Consider the following 17,118-nt stretch of genomic DNA (forward strand, 5'->3'; position numbering starts at 1 on the left):
TGCCACTGAATCATCTTGCACCCTGAATAAATCTATTCCAATTTTTGTATATTGCATTTTTGTAATGGGGAGTATATGAATTGATCTATTGCATGGAATGGGGACTTGAAAAGAGTGACTTAAAAAGAGCTTTGCAAATGACTGGAAGACATTTCAGTAAATGTACCTTGAAAGTGGTACAATTGATTGATACATTTTGAGTTTGTGGAGTTTCAGTTTATATTGAACTTAAAAATAAGTTGCATGCGAGTTTGCTTAGAAATTAAAGGCACAAAATCATTTTTCTCTTATAGTTACAATGAAACATTCAAGGAAATTCTAAGTTTATTGGAATTTATATCATTAATATTATGAGATTACTCCATGCTGCCCATAATAATCCAAGTGTGAAGTTGGACAGGTCCCGGTTTTCTTTCATGCTATTTTTGATCTATTCACCAACTGAGGTTAACTCACTACCAATGTCCCATCTCACCTTTATTTAAGTTTTCTATTGGACAAGCCAGATAAGAGCAAGACATCACCATCTGCAGAATTCAATGTGCTACATCATTGAGCAGCTCATTCCTGAGATGTTTCAATGCTATTGCTAGAGTGAGGTTTCAGAATTGTTCTAGCCACGTAATGTCAGGCTCTTTCCCACATATGGTTGGATTTTGCAACAACAACTCTTCTGCTCATCAGACCTCTTTGAGGCCAGACCATAACCAAACTGAGCTATCTTGATTTCAGACACTGCACATACAATGCTGGTACATCAAAGTTCATCATAACCAATGGGTCAGCCCCAGCTCTTTACTTTGGGAGGTGCTATTCCAGCAGACCTGCCATCTTCAATGCACGTCAGCCTCCAGAACCGTAACTGCATGTTTCTGCTGCTTAGTGTTTGGATCAGTTTTCATGGCAACAGAAGGGAGGTGCCATGTTTCAGCTGACACTGTTCTTCAATAATTTTTCTGTTACTTTCTATTAGTTGTAAGATTTATGGATAAGATATGATACAAAGGACGAGTAAGCATCTAAACAGCAACTAAATTGTAATCAGCAGGATTCTGAAACCACAGATGTATTCAGTGATAAACACAATTTGCATTTATATAGCACTTTAACACAGTAAAATGGTACAGTGTGCTCCACAGGAGAATGATCAAATAAAATTTGATTCGAAAGAGATATTGACCAAAGTGCTTAGTCGGAGATAGATTTTAAGGAGCATCGCAGGAGGAAGAGAAATTGAGAGGTGGAGAAATTTAAGGTAGAACTTTTAGAGCACTGCTCTAAATAGAATCAAACATCTGTGTTCAACTATCAGGAGTGTAATAATGCAGGAAAGAAAAGGTTAACAATGAGATTCCATTCTAGGATGTCTATAATGGTGTTGATTAAATGGAACCTACTAATTATGATAATAGCAGCTACTGGCAAAACAACCAAACTACACTTAGTTGAACACTTTGTGAAATGTTGATGACTTGAGTGCTTTCAACAGACAGCACTTGATATATTGTTGGACTAGACGCTGCCTTAATCCATTTACAACAATTCCATCAGTGAAGGTACGAGAGGGAAAAACTACAAATAATTTGAAGCTCAGGAAAAAAGGAATAACAACTGCTTGAATGAAGAAATAACTCCAAGATTAGCGTCCAATTAATGAAGAAATTTTTGAATGGACAATCTTGCAAGGGGCATCAACCTCTGAAGAATTTTGGGGTAGTGACTTGATTGAGGTACACTATGTGGAGAATTTTCAATGTATTCATAGTTTAATTGTATCACCCTCACAATCATTTCTCTTTGTAATGATATACATTTACTAACAATAAAGGGCATGAGAATGCAAGAGGGCTACAGGTAAGGCCAATGAATTCAGGGTGTGGATTGGTACATGGGGCTGGGATCTTATAGCCGTTACAGAAACATGGCTCAGGGAGGGACGGAACTGGCAGCTTAATGTGTCAGGGAACTGGTGCTTTAGGTGGGACAGAGGTGGAGGAAAGAGGATGGGGGGGCGGGGTTGGATATCTGACTGAGGGGAGCATCACAGCAGTAGTCAGAGGTTAAATAAATGAGTAACCATCCGTGACGCTTTGTTGGAGGAGCTAAGAAATAAGAAGTGGGTGGTGGAGTTGTACAATCAACCCCCAAATAGTCAACAGGAATTAGAGAAACAAATATGCAGAGACACTGGCGAGAATTTCAGGAACAACATAGACTGGGACTGCCTTGTTGTTAAGGAGTTAGATGGTGTCGAATTTGTTAACTGTGTTCAGGAAAGTTTCTTGAAGCATTATACAGAGGGCCCTACTCGGGTATGGGCAAAACTCGACCTAATCTTGGGAAATAGGACAGGTGACGGGGTGACAGTGGGGCAGAACTTTGGGACCAGTGACCATGGTTCTATTAATTTTAAAATAGTTATGGAGAGGGACAAAACTGGTCCACAATTTCAAGTTCTAAAGTGGGGGAAGGTGAGTTTTGATGGAATTAGACAGGAGCTTGCAGAGCTTGATTGAAGCAGTTTGTTTGCAAGCAGAGGGACCTTTTGTAAAGTGGGAGACCTTTAAAAGTGTGACAGCTAGAGTTCAAGGTCTATATGCTCCTGTGAGGGTGAAGGGCAAGATTGGCAGAAGTAGGGAACCCTGGATGACAAGAGAAATTGAGGCTTTGACTAGGACAAAGGAGGCATGGCTCAGATACAGGCAGCTGAGATCAAGAGAATTCCTGGAGGTATAAAGCAGGTACAGGAGTTTACTGAAGGAGGAAATCAGGAGGGTGAAATGGTGGTCTGAGATAGATTTGGCTGAGAAATTTAGGATGAATCCAAAGGGATTTTTAAAGTATTTTAAAAGAAAAAGAATAACTCAAGAGAGAATAGGGCTCCTGAAGGATCAAAGTGGACATGTGTGTGTGGATCCACAGGGAATGGGCGAGGTCCTCAATGAATATTTTTCCTCTGTGTTTACTGTGGAGGAAGACCTGAAGACTTGGGAACTTGGGGAAGTTAGTGGCGATATCTTGGGGACTGCCCATATCACAGCAGAGGAGATGTTGCTCGTATTAGAATGTATGAAGGTGGATAAATCCCTTGATCCTGATCTGATATATCCAGTAACACTGTAAGAGGCTGGGGAGGAAATTGTGGTGGCCCTGGCTGATATGTTTGCATTATAGTTAGCCACAGGCGAGGCCCCAGAGGACTGGAGGGTAGTGAATGTTGTGCCCTTTTTCATGAAGGTCTGTAGAGAGAAACCTGAGAAGTATAGACGAGTGAGCTTAACGTCTGCGCTGGGTAAGTTACTTGAGAAGATTCTGAGGGATAATGTGTATCTGTATTTTGAAAGACAAGGTTTAATTACGAGTAGTCAGTATGGCTTTGTGCATGGGAGATCATGCCTGACAAATTTGTTAGAGTTCTTCGATGAAGTGACCCAGAAGGTTGGCAAGGGCAGGGCAGTAGGTGTAATCTATATGGATTTCAGTAAAGCCTTTGATAAGGCTCCACTTGGTAGGTTGCTCAGGAAGGCTAGATCGCATGGATTCCAGGGAGAGATAGCAAATTGGACATGCAGTTGGCTTGATGATAGGAAGCAGAGGGTAATAGTGGAAGGATGCTTGTTGGACTGGAGGCCTGTCACTAGCGGTGTGTCTCAAGGATCGGCACTGGGCCCATTGCTGTTTTTTATCTATATCGATGATTTGGATAAGAATGTACAAGGCCTGATTACTAAGTTTGCAGATGACACTAAAATAGGCGGTACTGTAGACAGTGAGGAAGGTTATCAGGAATTGTAGCTGGATCTCGATCAGCTGGGGAAGTGGGCCAAGAAATGGCAGATGGAGTTTAATATAGATAAGTGTATGGTGTTGCATTTTGGAAAGTCAAATTTAGGTTGGAACTTCATGGTAACAAGGTGTAGAGCTGGCTGAATACAGCAGGCCAAGCAGCATCAGTAGAGCAGGAAAGCTGACTTTTCGGGCCTAGACCCTTTTTCAGAAACTGCATCTGCAGTTCCTACTATCTCTGAAGGAATTTCAGAGTGAATGGTGGATCCTTCAGGAGTGTCATGGAACAGAGGGACCTTGGAGTTCAGGAGCATGGTTCTCTGAAAGTGGAGTGACAGATAGACAGGGCAGTGAGGAAGGCTTTTGGCACACTGGCCTTCATCAGTCAGGCCACTGAGTGAGCTGTTGGGAAATTATGTTGCAGTTGTACAGAATGTTGGTGAGGTCACAGTTGGAGTGTTATGTTCAGATTTGGTCACCTTGTGAGAGGAAGGATGGTACTAAACTGGAAATGGTGCAGAGGAGATTTACAAGGATGTTGTCAAGGCACTATGTATAGGGAGAGGTTAGAAAGAGCAAAGGAGGCAGGGACAGGATCTTATCAAAGTGTATAAAATCATGAGAGACATGGATAGGTTGAATGCACTCGGTCTTTTTTCCAGGGTTGGGGAATCAAGGATTAGAGGGCATCAGTTTAAGGTAAGAGGAGAAAGAATAAATGGGAACCTGCAGGCAACTTTATTACGCCGAATGGTATGCATACGGAATGAGCTGCCAGCGAAAGTGGTTGAGATGGTTACATTAACAACATTTAAGAGACATTTAGTCAAATACACAGATAAGAAAGATTTGGAAGGATATGGACCAGATATAGGGAAATGGGATTAGCATGGATGGATATTTTGGTCAGCATGGACTAATTTAGGTCAAAGGGCTTGTCTCTGTACTGCACAACTCTATGACTCCAGTACAGTGCACACAAACTATTGAACCATGTTGCCTTAAAACCAGTAAAAGATAATGAATTCAAATTTGAGCTGACAGGCGGAGGGTGGCACAATTGTCAAATTATAATTATCTGAAGCAAAATAAAGCTAAATAATTTCTCCTGCACCTTCAATGGCACTGCCATTAAGCAGGCCCCAGTATCAACACTGAGGAGATGTCTATTGAACTAAATTGGACTGTTCAATCCAACAATCATTTCGAAACAGAAAGTCAAATGATTGCTTCCCTTTACAGAGTCTGTACAAAATCAGGATGTTTCAAAGCTTAGCAGCAAAAACAGACCCTTCAGTTGAGTCGTGAAGGCTGTGTCCTGAAAGGTAAGTTATTCATTGCTCCTCCTAGCTCTGCATTAACTTTACTAAAAACAGTAGCCACATCTTGCCAGCCATCCTGTGAATGCTGCTGTCCACCCCAGAGTCTGATTTACATCTTGGCCTGTTACAAAGTGATCTCCTCGTGCTTTCAATAGGCACATTGCCATGGTACTGCACACAAGTAAAAGTGTTTAATGATAGGAACTATTGCAATCCCACTCCTTTTTCAACCATAACTTTTAAAAACAATAGCATGGATTGGAAGAAAGCACTTGTATTTGTATTGAGCCTGTCAAAATGTCAGGTCATCTCAAAAACTTTTACGATCACTGAAATATTTTTGAAGGATAGTTACTGTAATAATGAAGGAAAATAGCAACCAATTTGGGTACAGCAAAACTTCACACAATATTGTGAGAATGACCCAATAATCTGTTTTAATTATGTTGGCTGAGAGATAAATATTAATTTTGACACCAAGGATAATGCTCCCGCTCTTCAGAATAAATTCAGTGAAGATAAATTGCGAATGAGGAATAAATACCAGTAACACCACCATTTATGGGAGATCTAAGAAAAGGATTTCCTTTTTCTCATTTATACACTTCCCTTAACCTCATACTCAGTTATTGCAGCATAAATTAACATTCAGCTTTAAAGGCTGACCTCACATTAAAATTATAACAGAACTTTTTTCAATATATTCATTTCAGAGCTTTGAAATAATTTGTCTAAAATGATAGCAGCTGTCCAATTGTGGTGACTTCTTATCCCGCTGGGGATATATAAATAATCTCCGAAGATCAGACGTTCCTGTCTACAATATCTATTCTCCAAGATCCAGTTCAACTTACTGTTGAATTCTTATTATAAAGCAAGTTTTCAGACAATAAATAAGGGCTGATGGATATCTCAAGACATCATACTAGAGCAGAAATATAATGTGTGACAAAAGAGAATTAGGATGGTCAGATTTGGGATAATAACTCGTGGCCTTTCCACTAAATCCTGTGGTAATGTATCCGGCTCAACAGAGAAACTCGGTTTGTGATTAATTTTGGAGAGGTAGGTGTGCTACACTTGTTTGTATAGCTGATATGTAATGGGTTTTACCCAAACAATTACTAGGTTTTTAAAATTAGGATAATATTTCATTGAAGGTGCTAAGCTGTTTGGTAAGTCTTCTGCATAGCACAGACTTCATATCACGTTACAATTTTAATTATAAATGGAAGAAAAGAGAAGTGTTGATTTGCAAAGATAAATAAATAGACAATGAGCTCGATCTTAACTTTGACAGTCTAATACAAATACTTTTGCAACTTGTTTTGTATATCACCTGATTTTTATTTCTGCTTTAATGGACGTGTGTGAATGCATCAACAATAGTGAATGAAATTTAGTGCAGATACAGGCCCCAATTTTCTTATGGGCTTGGGAAAGCCTACCTGCACTCTTTTCTTTGCCTTCTGACAGACTAATCTGGCTTGTACTGCTTCTCCTACAATGTTTCCATTTTTATACATGAGTCAGGTTCACACTGTATTTTCTGAGTTGCAATGGTGAAGACAGGGATTTTGGGTCCATGGGAAAGCTAAAGGTCCTCCTTGGTTCTCCAACGCAGCAAAGTAATTTATAACATTATTTGAAGCCCTCCTAAAAATCTCATCGCACGTTCCCTCAAATCATCCATGCGACTGCATGCTCATCGTATCATTCATGTCCCCTTGATAGTCCCTTACAAATCCACTCTCGTTCCATCCTGTGGCCCCTATAACCACCCATGTTTTCCATGCTACCCTAGGTTTCACATGTTCTATTGATGCCACTCTCCTCTACTCCCGCAACCAGGTATCTTCTGGAGTGTCTCACTCAATGTAATGATGTACAGCCATTACGTGCAATGAATGGCAGTAGAAATCATTTTAAAAAGTAAACCTCTCACCGGCTAATAAATACCCTGAATTCAAAGACATTATCACTGGCACTGGGGGGAAAATCTACTCTCTACAAAAACAATTATAGTCCTTTAAGTACCTTTTTATTTGATTTTAAAATTGAAAACCACATCAGAAACATATTTTGTTATTGCTGCATCTTAAAACTTTAAATCATTCTTGGTTCAGTGGATCACCCAGTCAGCTGTTGCCATTTATAGATTTTGAAACACAGCCAAACATTCATAATGGCTAAAGTTGTCATAACAAAAGCTTTGAACTCCATTGCCTGAAAGTAACAAAATAAAATAATGCCCCATTTATGTTTTAAAGCAAAGTGCTTGCCCACCAATGAAGGGAAGCAGTTGCAGACATTTGTTGAACTTTTAATGGCAGAATATTTCAGCAGTGAGAGCTGTTAGTTGATTTAAATCAGCACAAAACTCAATAGCAAAGATTGAAAGAACACTTATGTTTTTAATGTGTTATGCCATTTTTGATAAGTAGAAATATTCTGTACTGCATGTCAATAATGGCACAATGTGGGTTAATTTTTTTTTCTATTCATTTGTGCCAGCATTTCTTGCCCATCCCTAGTTGCTCTTGAGAATGTGGTGGTGAGCTGCCTTCTTGAACTGGTGCAGTCCTCCTGCTGTGGGTTGACCCACAATGCTGCTACCGAGGGAATTCCAGGATTTTGACCCAGCAACAGTGAAGGAACGGTGAAATATTTCCAAGTTAGGATGGTGAGTGGCTTGGAGAAGAACTTGGAGGTGGTGGTATTCACATATGTTGCTGCTCTTGTCCTTCTAGATGGAAGTGGTCATGGGTTTGTAAGTTGTTGTTTGAGGATCTTTTGTGAATTTCTGCAGTCCACCTTGTAGATAGTACACACTGCTGCTGCTGAGTGTCAGCAGTGAAGGGAGTGAATGCTTGTGGATGTAGTGCCAATCAGGCCAGTTGCTTTGTCCTGGAATGTGTCAAGCTTCTTGAGTGTTGATGGGCTGCATGCATCCCAGGCAAATGAGGAGTATTCCATCACATTCCTGACATCTGCCTTGTAGATGGTGGGTAGGCTTTGAGGAATCAGGAGGTGAGTTACACACCACAGTATTCCTAGCTTCTGACCTGCACTTGTAGCCACCGTGTTTGTGTGTTGAGTCCAGTTTAGTTTCTGGTCAATGATAACCCCCAGTATGTTGATAGAGGGGGGATTCAGTGATGGTAACACCATGGAATGTCAAGGAGTAGTGGTTAGATTCTTATTGGTGATGGTCAAAGCCTGGCATTTGTGTGGCATGAATGTCACTTGCCTCTTGTCAGCCCAAGCCTGGAAATTGTCCAGATCTTGTTGCATTTGAACATGGACTCTTTCGGTATCCGAGGAATCATGAATGGTGCAGAACATTGTGTAATCATTGGCAAACATCCCCACTTCTGACCTTATGATGGAGGGAAGGTCAGTGATAAATGAGCTGAAGATGGTTGGGCCTAGGACACTACCCTGAAGTATTCCTGCAGAAATGTGCTGAGCTGAGATAATTGACCTCCAGCAACCATGACCATCTTCCAACGTGTCAGGTATGATTCCAACCACCAGAGAGTTTGCCCCCTGATACCCATTGATTCCAAGATAACAAGGTGTGGAGCTGAATGAACACAGCAGGCCGAGCAGCATCAGAGGAGCAGGAACGATGATGTTTTGGGCCTAGACCCTTCTTCAGAAAGCCACTCCAACATCTCCAGATTCTCCAGCATCTGTAGTTCCTACTATCTCTGAACCCATTGATCCCAGTTTTGCTAGGGCTCCTTAATGCCACACTCGGCCAAATGCAGCCTTGATGTCAAGGACTGTCACTCTCACCTCCCCTCTGGAATTCAACTCTTTTGTCCATGTTTGAACCAAGGCTATAATGAGGACAGGAGCTGAGTGGCCCTGGTGGAACCCAAACTGGGTGTCACTGAGCAGGTTATTGCTGAGCAGGTGCTGCTTGATAGCACTGTTACTGACACCTTCCATCACTTTACTGATGATTGAGAGTAGATTACATGGTGTAGAGCTGGATGAACACAGCAGGCCAAGCAGCATCAAAGGAGTAGGGAAGTTTGACGTTTTGGGTCGAGACCCTCCTGCAGAAATGGGGGAGGGGATAGGGATTCTGTAATAAATAGAGAGACAGGGGGAGGTGGGTAGAAGATGGATAAAGGAGAAGATAGGGCGAGAGGAGACAGACAGGTCAAAGAGGCGGGTTTAGAGCCAGTGAAGGTGAATATTGGTAGGGAGTTAGGGAGGGGATAGGTCAGCCCAGGGAGGATGGGCAGGTCAAGGAAGTGGGATGAGGTTAGTGGGTCGGAGATGGGGATGGGGCTTGAGGTGGGAGGAATGGTTAGGGAGGTGGGGACCAGCAGGGCTAGTTTTGGGATGTGGTCAGGGGAGGGGAGACTTTGAAGTTTGTGAAGTCCACATTGTTATCCTTGGGCTGCAGGGTTCCCAAGCGAAACATGAGATGCTGTTCCTGCATCTTTTGAGTTGGGGTTGACTTGATGGGCCAAATGGATTGCTTCCACACTGTAGTGGTTCTATGACTCTATGAATGCTGTTGAAATATCTAAAGATGAAGTTGAAAGAGATCTATAAATCTTAAAAGACCTTAAAAGAATTTAATAACACCAAAAAAATGTTAAGCCACAAAACCAAACTATAATGCAAATCAGAGGAATAAATGCTGAAATGGCTGGGTGCACAAGTCAGACCACAGACTGAATATTATGGCCAGAAGAAGATCATTTTGAATTGATTTTGTCTTCATACAAAGTGATTAATATGTGAATTTAATTTGGGGACAGATTAGTACTGGAAAAAAACTCCAGAATCACATTGGAATTGAAACAATTATTGAATGTTACAAATGTGACTGGGTTGTGGGCTGCAATACAGAATGTGAGGTTGTCATACAGTCATAGACTCCAGGTCATTCAGCACAGAAATACAACCTTCGGTTCCACTTTTCCATGCCAACCAAGTTTCCCAAACTAAACTAGTCCCACTTAACTACGTTTGGCACATATCCCTCTAAACCTTTCCTAATCATGTACCTGTCCAAATGTCTCTTAAACGTCATTGCTGTATTTGCATTTCCCACCCTTCTCTGGCCGTTATTTCACACAGGAACCACTCTCTGTGAAAAAGTTCACCCTCATTTAAATTTTTCTCCTCTCACCTTAAAAATACGCCTTTCCCCACCATCGGGAAAAGACCTTTTGCTATTCACCCATCTATGCCTCTCATGCTTTTATAAACCTCTGTAAGAAAATTGTCCCAGCTTATCCAGCCTCTCCTCATAATTCAAACCTTCCAGTCCCAGCAAAATCCTGGTAATTTTTTTCTGAACCCTAGCAAATTTAATAATATCCTTCCTACAGCAGAGCAACCAGAAGAGGTCTCACCAATATCCTGGGACAAGACGTTGTCCCAATTCCTAGATCTGTAAATTCCATGTTATTCATCTTTGTTTTCAAATCCTTCCACGGTTTCACGCTTCCCTATTTCTAAAATTTCCTCCAGCCCCCATAATCATCGGAAATGTTTGTGCTTATCCAATTCGGGAGCCTGAAACATCAGCTTTCCTGCTCCTCTGACGCTGCCTGGTCTGTTGTGTTCTTCCAGCTCCACACTGTGTTATCTCTGACTCCAGCATCTGTAGTTCTCGCTATGTCCAATTAGAAGTTTAGTTGTCTTCAATGTGGCTACTGAGTAGAAGGCTATATTTATTAGAGATTGATGACATGAGGCTTAGAAACTTTGAGAAGATTTTATATTAAGTATAATATTCTAGTTCTATTCTCCAATATTTCAGAATTGGTATAGAGAAACAACATATCATGGAAAATTCAAGTGGATCTGGCTGTAAAAATGCAGACATCAGTATTCAATGGTTCAAGCTACCATTCATTTGTAAGTGAATTCAATTAATTTCTTTTTATTTTATTCACCTGCACATAACTTCCACATTAGGTAGTCTGATATCCACAACCAGTCTCAGAATCTCAAAACTCGGTATCACAAAAAGGAACCAGGATTATTGTTCTTAATTGTTATCCAGTGAGTCCTTCTGGTGTGTCTCTGAACAATTATGGTATGTTGTGAGTTCAATGCAAGGCTCAGCTGTGATGCTGTCTGTTTGAGTAGCTTGTCATTTTACTTTAAGTAGTGTCTATGTGAATAGGTCACTGGAGAACTATAGGCCTGACCGAGCCTTCATCTCAGCAGCAAATAGCAACTTCAAGAGGGAGTGAAGAACATTTTAAGCAATGAAACCTCACTCTGGCAAGCTTCATCATCATTTAAGACAGCTTTCAGGGGTCACACCTCCATGTTTTGGTGTCCTGCTGCACAGTTCAAGTATGGTTGGCCAACCTTCAATACATTTTTCCCTAAAAGTTAGTAAATAAATGTCACTACTGTTCTTTAAAGGTTAATGTGACCTGAGTTCTGATTTTCCATGAATGGACTAGTTGTTAGCGTGTTAGCAATATTTCGAACAAATCATTTTCCAACATTCCTCAGTGATGCAGCACATTCTCTGGTGACTGAACTAAAAACTTCCTTTGATTTTTTTTTACCTTTAAAGCTTGAATTATTCCAAATGAAAAACACTTTATGCAGCACAAAAGTAAGATAAAGAATGAAAATCCTATTATGATGTACATTTTGCTTTTATTTTAATAAATAGGCTAGCAATTATTCCTCCCGGTCCTTTTTTTTATCAAATCTCTGTTATTGCCAAACAATATCTTATTGATATTCTATAATAAAATGCAGTAATAGTGTCCCTTGAAGACAAAACAACTGAATTGAAAGTTGTTGCTCATGGTTATTGGTATCACCCCGTTTTGCACAATAGTTCATTTTAAAACAGCTGGGTATTGCTTTACAACTGCATTGAATAAATACTTACTCTTCAGAATGTTTCTGTGCCTTGTTTTCAACACAACTGAAATTAAAACTGTGGTGCAATGTTCTGATAATAGTATGTAACATGCAGAACTTTAAGCACACTCAGTAATTACAACATAAAATCTTCACTTGATAGTTTTAAAAGTGTATTTAAATTTGACATAATAGCTTGAACCAAATGATTTCTCTTATTATTGGGAGGAGGGATAACAGTCTCCAGGTTTGCAGCCAAAGTCGGCATTTGCACTGAATAAATACTCTTCAGTCAGTTTCTGTGCCTTATCTTCACCACAACTAAAATTAAAGCTGTGGTGAAATGTTTATAATAATATGTAACATACAGAACTTTAAGCACACTTAGGTATTACAACATAAAACCTTCATTTGTTATTTTTAAATGTGTATTTAAATTAAACGTAGCAGCTTGAACTGAATGATTTCTGTTATTAGTGGGAGGAGGGATACAGTCTGCAGGATTGCAGCCAAAGTCAGCATCATATAATGTATTATCTGTCTCTGTTCTTTATGAATACTACCCTGGACACTTAATGAAAAAAATTGCAGCAATTTTTTAGGTTTCCAATCCTGATCCTTATGTGTACCCTAGCGCTATTTCGATTCCCTTGTTGCTAATTTATGTTCTGGAGCCCTCTATTTTTAAATTAACTTTCTCTGTGCTGAAACAACTTTTACCTCTTCCTACAAAAAAAAACAACAGCAGCACACAAACATTGTAGGAAAGTAATTGTTTTAATATAAGGTTTTAATGCTGAAGTTTGCATTGATTAAATGAATGCTCCAGAGAAATATTTTTATCTCTTCATATGATGGTATTATAAGTTTTCACTTTTCAACTTATTGCTTTGTTTAAACAAAAATGTTTGCATATATATGTTTATCTACCTTTCATAAAGAGGTTTCAATTCCCTTCTTGGGAGTTTTGAAACAGACTAAATTTCTGCAACACCAAAGAACTTTTGCAATGCTCATTTTGTGGAACTATGTTAATTTTCAGTTTCGTTTTGATCAGCATGACTAAACAGATGTCTGAGAAATTCCCAATATTTGATTCCTGATGAGAAACTCAGCAGTGCAACCTCATTTAGATTTCTGATATGGTCAGAAACAGAACATCTGTAAGCATGATGTTGGAGCCATTTTTTTTCTGGACAGTGGCCTCCATTCAGGTCTGAATCAGATTATGAAAATCTAGCCTGTTATGGCTTATGGATGTTGGGCAGGATAATGGTAGAAATCAGCTATTATGGAGTTACAGAGCTGGCTTGAGGACAGTAGGACGTACACCTGCTCCTCCTACTTATATGCTTAAGATGGCAGAACTGGCAGTTCAACATTTCCTTAGTAACATAATGAATCTTTAGCTGGGTTGCATGCTAATAATATAGTCAATCACAATTTTGCAGAACATTACATTCTCACTTTGTATTTCTGTAGGTCATTGTCCGTATGTGTTTACATTGGATGGCACAGTAGCTCAGCTGTTAGCACAGCACCAGGGACCTGGGTTCGATTCCAGCCTCAGGCAATTGTCTGGGTGGAGTTTACACATTCTCACTGTGTCTGTGTGGGTTTCCTGTAGGAGCCCCAGTTTCCTCCCACAGTTCAAACATGTGTAGGTTAGTTGGATTGACTGTACCAAATTGCCCATAGTGTCCAAGGATTTGTGCAGGTTAGGTGGATTAGCCATGAAAAATGCAGGGTTGCAGGAATGTGGTGGGGGTGATGGGTCTGGGTGGGATGCTCTTCAGAGGATTGGTGTGGACTCGAAGGGATTCTGTGAAGAATAAGAGAGGGGGAATAAAAATGTTCAAACTATAGGGAAAGGCGATGTGAAACTAGGTAAGTGGACCAAAAAAGAATTCTGAGCATGGAAAATGTAACATAACTATTATAATAGATGTACAAAAAAAAAATTCAAGTCCAGTACATGCAAGAGTAACCCTTTCATCCCCAGTTAAGACTGCACAGTTCACAGGCTGTATTTCCCCCTTGTGGAAAAAATTTGCATCCAAAAAAATTCAGTTGAGATTCTGTTCATATGTCTGTTTCCAATTCAGCAGGTATTGACATTTACTGTTAGAGAAGTTACTGTCTTAAGCAAGAACTGAATGATTTCCTTGTTTTATATCTGATATTGTAACCTGCTATTGAATATATGAGTATATGTGTTACAGACTATGCAGTCACACTTACTCTGTGGGACCTTGTACACACAGAGGAGGTGCTGTTGTCTCAATTATTGTTGGTGCTATATTCACATGAGTGTGTCTCCAACAATATGTAACTGTAAAGCTGTCTAGGAGGTCTTGAGATTGTGAAAGATGCTCCAAAAATCCAAATCTTTCTTCTTTGAAATTGATCACCTAAAAGAATAAAATGCCTTTTCAATATAAACTGAATAAGTGAACATTGGAGGCAGAGGTGTTGGTTAGGGAATATGGTCGTAGTGTTTGAAATCACAGGAGTTTCGAAGAATGGGAGCAGATCTTATTAAAACGCACAGGATTCTTAAATGGCTTGACAAGGTAAATGCTGAGAGGATGTTTTCCCCTCATAGAACCAAAGTCATGGAGTCATAGAGATATACAGCACGGAAACAGACCCTCCAATTCAACATGATCATACCAACCAGCTATTCTGCGTAAATCTAGTCGTATTTGCCAGCATTTGGCCCATATCCCTCTAAAACTTTTCTGTTCGTATGCCCATCCAGATGCCTATTAAATGTTGTAATTGTACCACCCTCCACCACTTCCTCTGGCAGCTCATTCCATACACGCACCACCCTCTGTGTGAAAAAGTTGCCCCTTAGGTCCCTTTTATATCTGTGACCTCTCACCTTAAATCTGTGCCCCCTAGCTTTTGGATGCCCCCAGTGGAGGGAAAGGACCTTGCCTATTTCCCCTATCCATGCCCCTCATGATTTCATAAACCTCAGCCTCTAATGCTTCAGGGAAAATAGCCCCAGCCTATTCAGCCTCTCCCTATACAACAAACCCTCCAACCCTCACAACATCCTTGTAATATTTTCTCAACCCTTTCTAGATTCACAACACCCTTTCTATGGGAGGGAGACCAGAATTGCACACAATACTCAAAAAATGGCCTAACCAATGTCCTGTATAGTTGCAATGTGACCTCCCAACTCCTATACTCAATGCATTGACCAATAGGACAAGCATACCAAATGCCTTCTGCACTATCCTATCGCCTGTGACTCCACTTTTAAGGAACTATGAACCTATGAGATGTCTCAGAATAAATGGGTGACAATTTAAGTGTGACATGAGGAGGAATTTCTTCTGTCAGATAGTTTTGAGTCCTGAGAACTCCTTGCCAAAGAGAGCTGCGGGGGTAGAGTCCTTGTGTATATTTAAGACTCAGATGGATAGATTCTTGATCAGGAGGGGAATCAAGGATTATATGGAAAGGGCAGACAAATGGACGTGGGGAGTGTTGGATCAGCCATGATCCTATTAAATGATGGTGCAGACTAGAGAGGCCGAAAGGCCTACTCCTGTTCCTATTTCTTATGGTCTTGTGAAAAGTAAGCTGCTGTAAAACTATCACTTTATTGTTGGTAAAAATCATTTCCACTTTTCATATTAACTTGACAGTGGTGATATACGTCAAGTCAGATAAGTGATCTGAAGGACATAATTCCATCGTCTTAAGAATCCTTGGAAACACTATTTTAAGTGTTTTTGTTTACTAATTAACAAACACCTGCTCTGAACTCTATGCATTACTTTTCATCTTATTGCTGCATTTACACCATTTTGATTCCTGTTGTGGTTATCCTCATGGAAAGGACAGACAGCTGACCTGATGGTTTGGGCTTTCGTTGACTAAATGTTTTATCGAAATGAAACTTCAACAGCAGTCCAGTAAAGTTTAAGAATGCATACTTTTCTGTGGAAACAATGAAATAGCTTCCAGAGGACAAGTAAAATAATAGTTCCTCGAATTCTAGCCTGGACAGTTGGGTTCCAAGGACATCAGTGCTGGTTGTCAGAATGTAGGCTCACTGTACCAGTAACAAAGTTTGGGAAGCCCATTGTTTCAGAGTTTGATGTGGCTTGGATGGGCATAAATGATGCAATGACCATTATTTGTAACTGGGTTCAATGAAATGATGGTTAGGCATTGATTGGGTTAAATTAATCTCCACAGATTTTGCTACGTACAAGTTATAAGAAGTGATTCATTAAGCAAGAAATTAGTGGAGATTTTATGTATTCCATTTACTGGTGCCACATCATCCTCAGCAGACTAGGAAAATTTACATGGAAAATGTGCTTCTACCTAGAGTACAATGCTGTTGTGTTTTGATGATTTTGCCCAGACATCAGCAGATGACAGTCTTATTTATGACAAATTTATATGTTGCCGTCTCCAAAGAAGGTTGTCACTTTTCATATTTATGGATTTTGCAAAAAAGGAATAGAAAAAGTTTAATTATCTAATTGAAGGTACCAAGAACTGCAGATGCTGGAGTCAGAGTCAACACAGTGTGGAGCTGGAGGAATACAGCAGGTCAGGCAGCTTCAGAGGAGAAGGAAAGTCGACGTTTCGGGTTGGGACCCTCCCAAGTGAACTCCAAATTCAAACAAGATGGACGGCTGTTTTATTTTCTGGTTCTTTGGCATCAGCACAATCCCTTTTTCTGTTGTTTCGGCAGAAGCAGAAGATTGGGGATGTACCATTTGGAGAAAAAGAACCATTGCAAATAAAAAAATAAAAACATAGAAACTAGAAGCAGGAATAGGCCATTCAGCCTTTTGAACCTGCTCCATCATTGAATACAATCATGACTGATCCTCTATCTCACTTCCATATTACCACTCTCTCTCCACTCCATTTGATGTATTTAATATCTAAAAACATTTCAGTCTCTTACTTGAATACATTTGGTTACTCAGCCCCTACAGCTTTCAGTAGTAGCAAATTCCACAAGTCGACCACTCTTGTGAGTCAAGGAATATTTTGTCATCTCAGTCCTAAATGTCCCACTCCATATCCTGAGATTGTGACCCTGGTTCTAAACTCCCCAACCAGGAGAAACTAGTCTGTCAAGCCCTGTTACAATGTTATA

General features: G+C 40.1%; 1 protein-coding gene across 1 annotated transcript in view; it reads left to right on the top strand.

Moving 5' to 3' along the window:
* Positions 1-17,118, top strand: part of card11 (caspase recruitment domain family, member 11) — a 370,578-nt gene that overhangs the window by 55,018 nt on the left and 298,442 nt on the right. The window lies entirely within an intron of this gene.

This window comes from Stegostoma tigrinum, chromosome 23 (assembly GCF_030684315.1).
Source record: "Stegostoma tigrinum isolate sSteTig4 chromosome 23, sSteTig4.hap1, whole genome shotgun sequence".
NCBI lineage: Eukaryota > Metazoa > Chordata > Chondrichthyes > Orectolobiformes > Stegostomatidae > Stegostoma > Stegostoma tigrinum.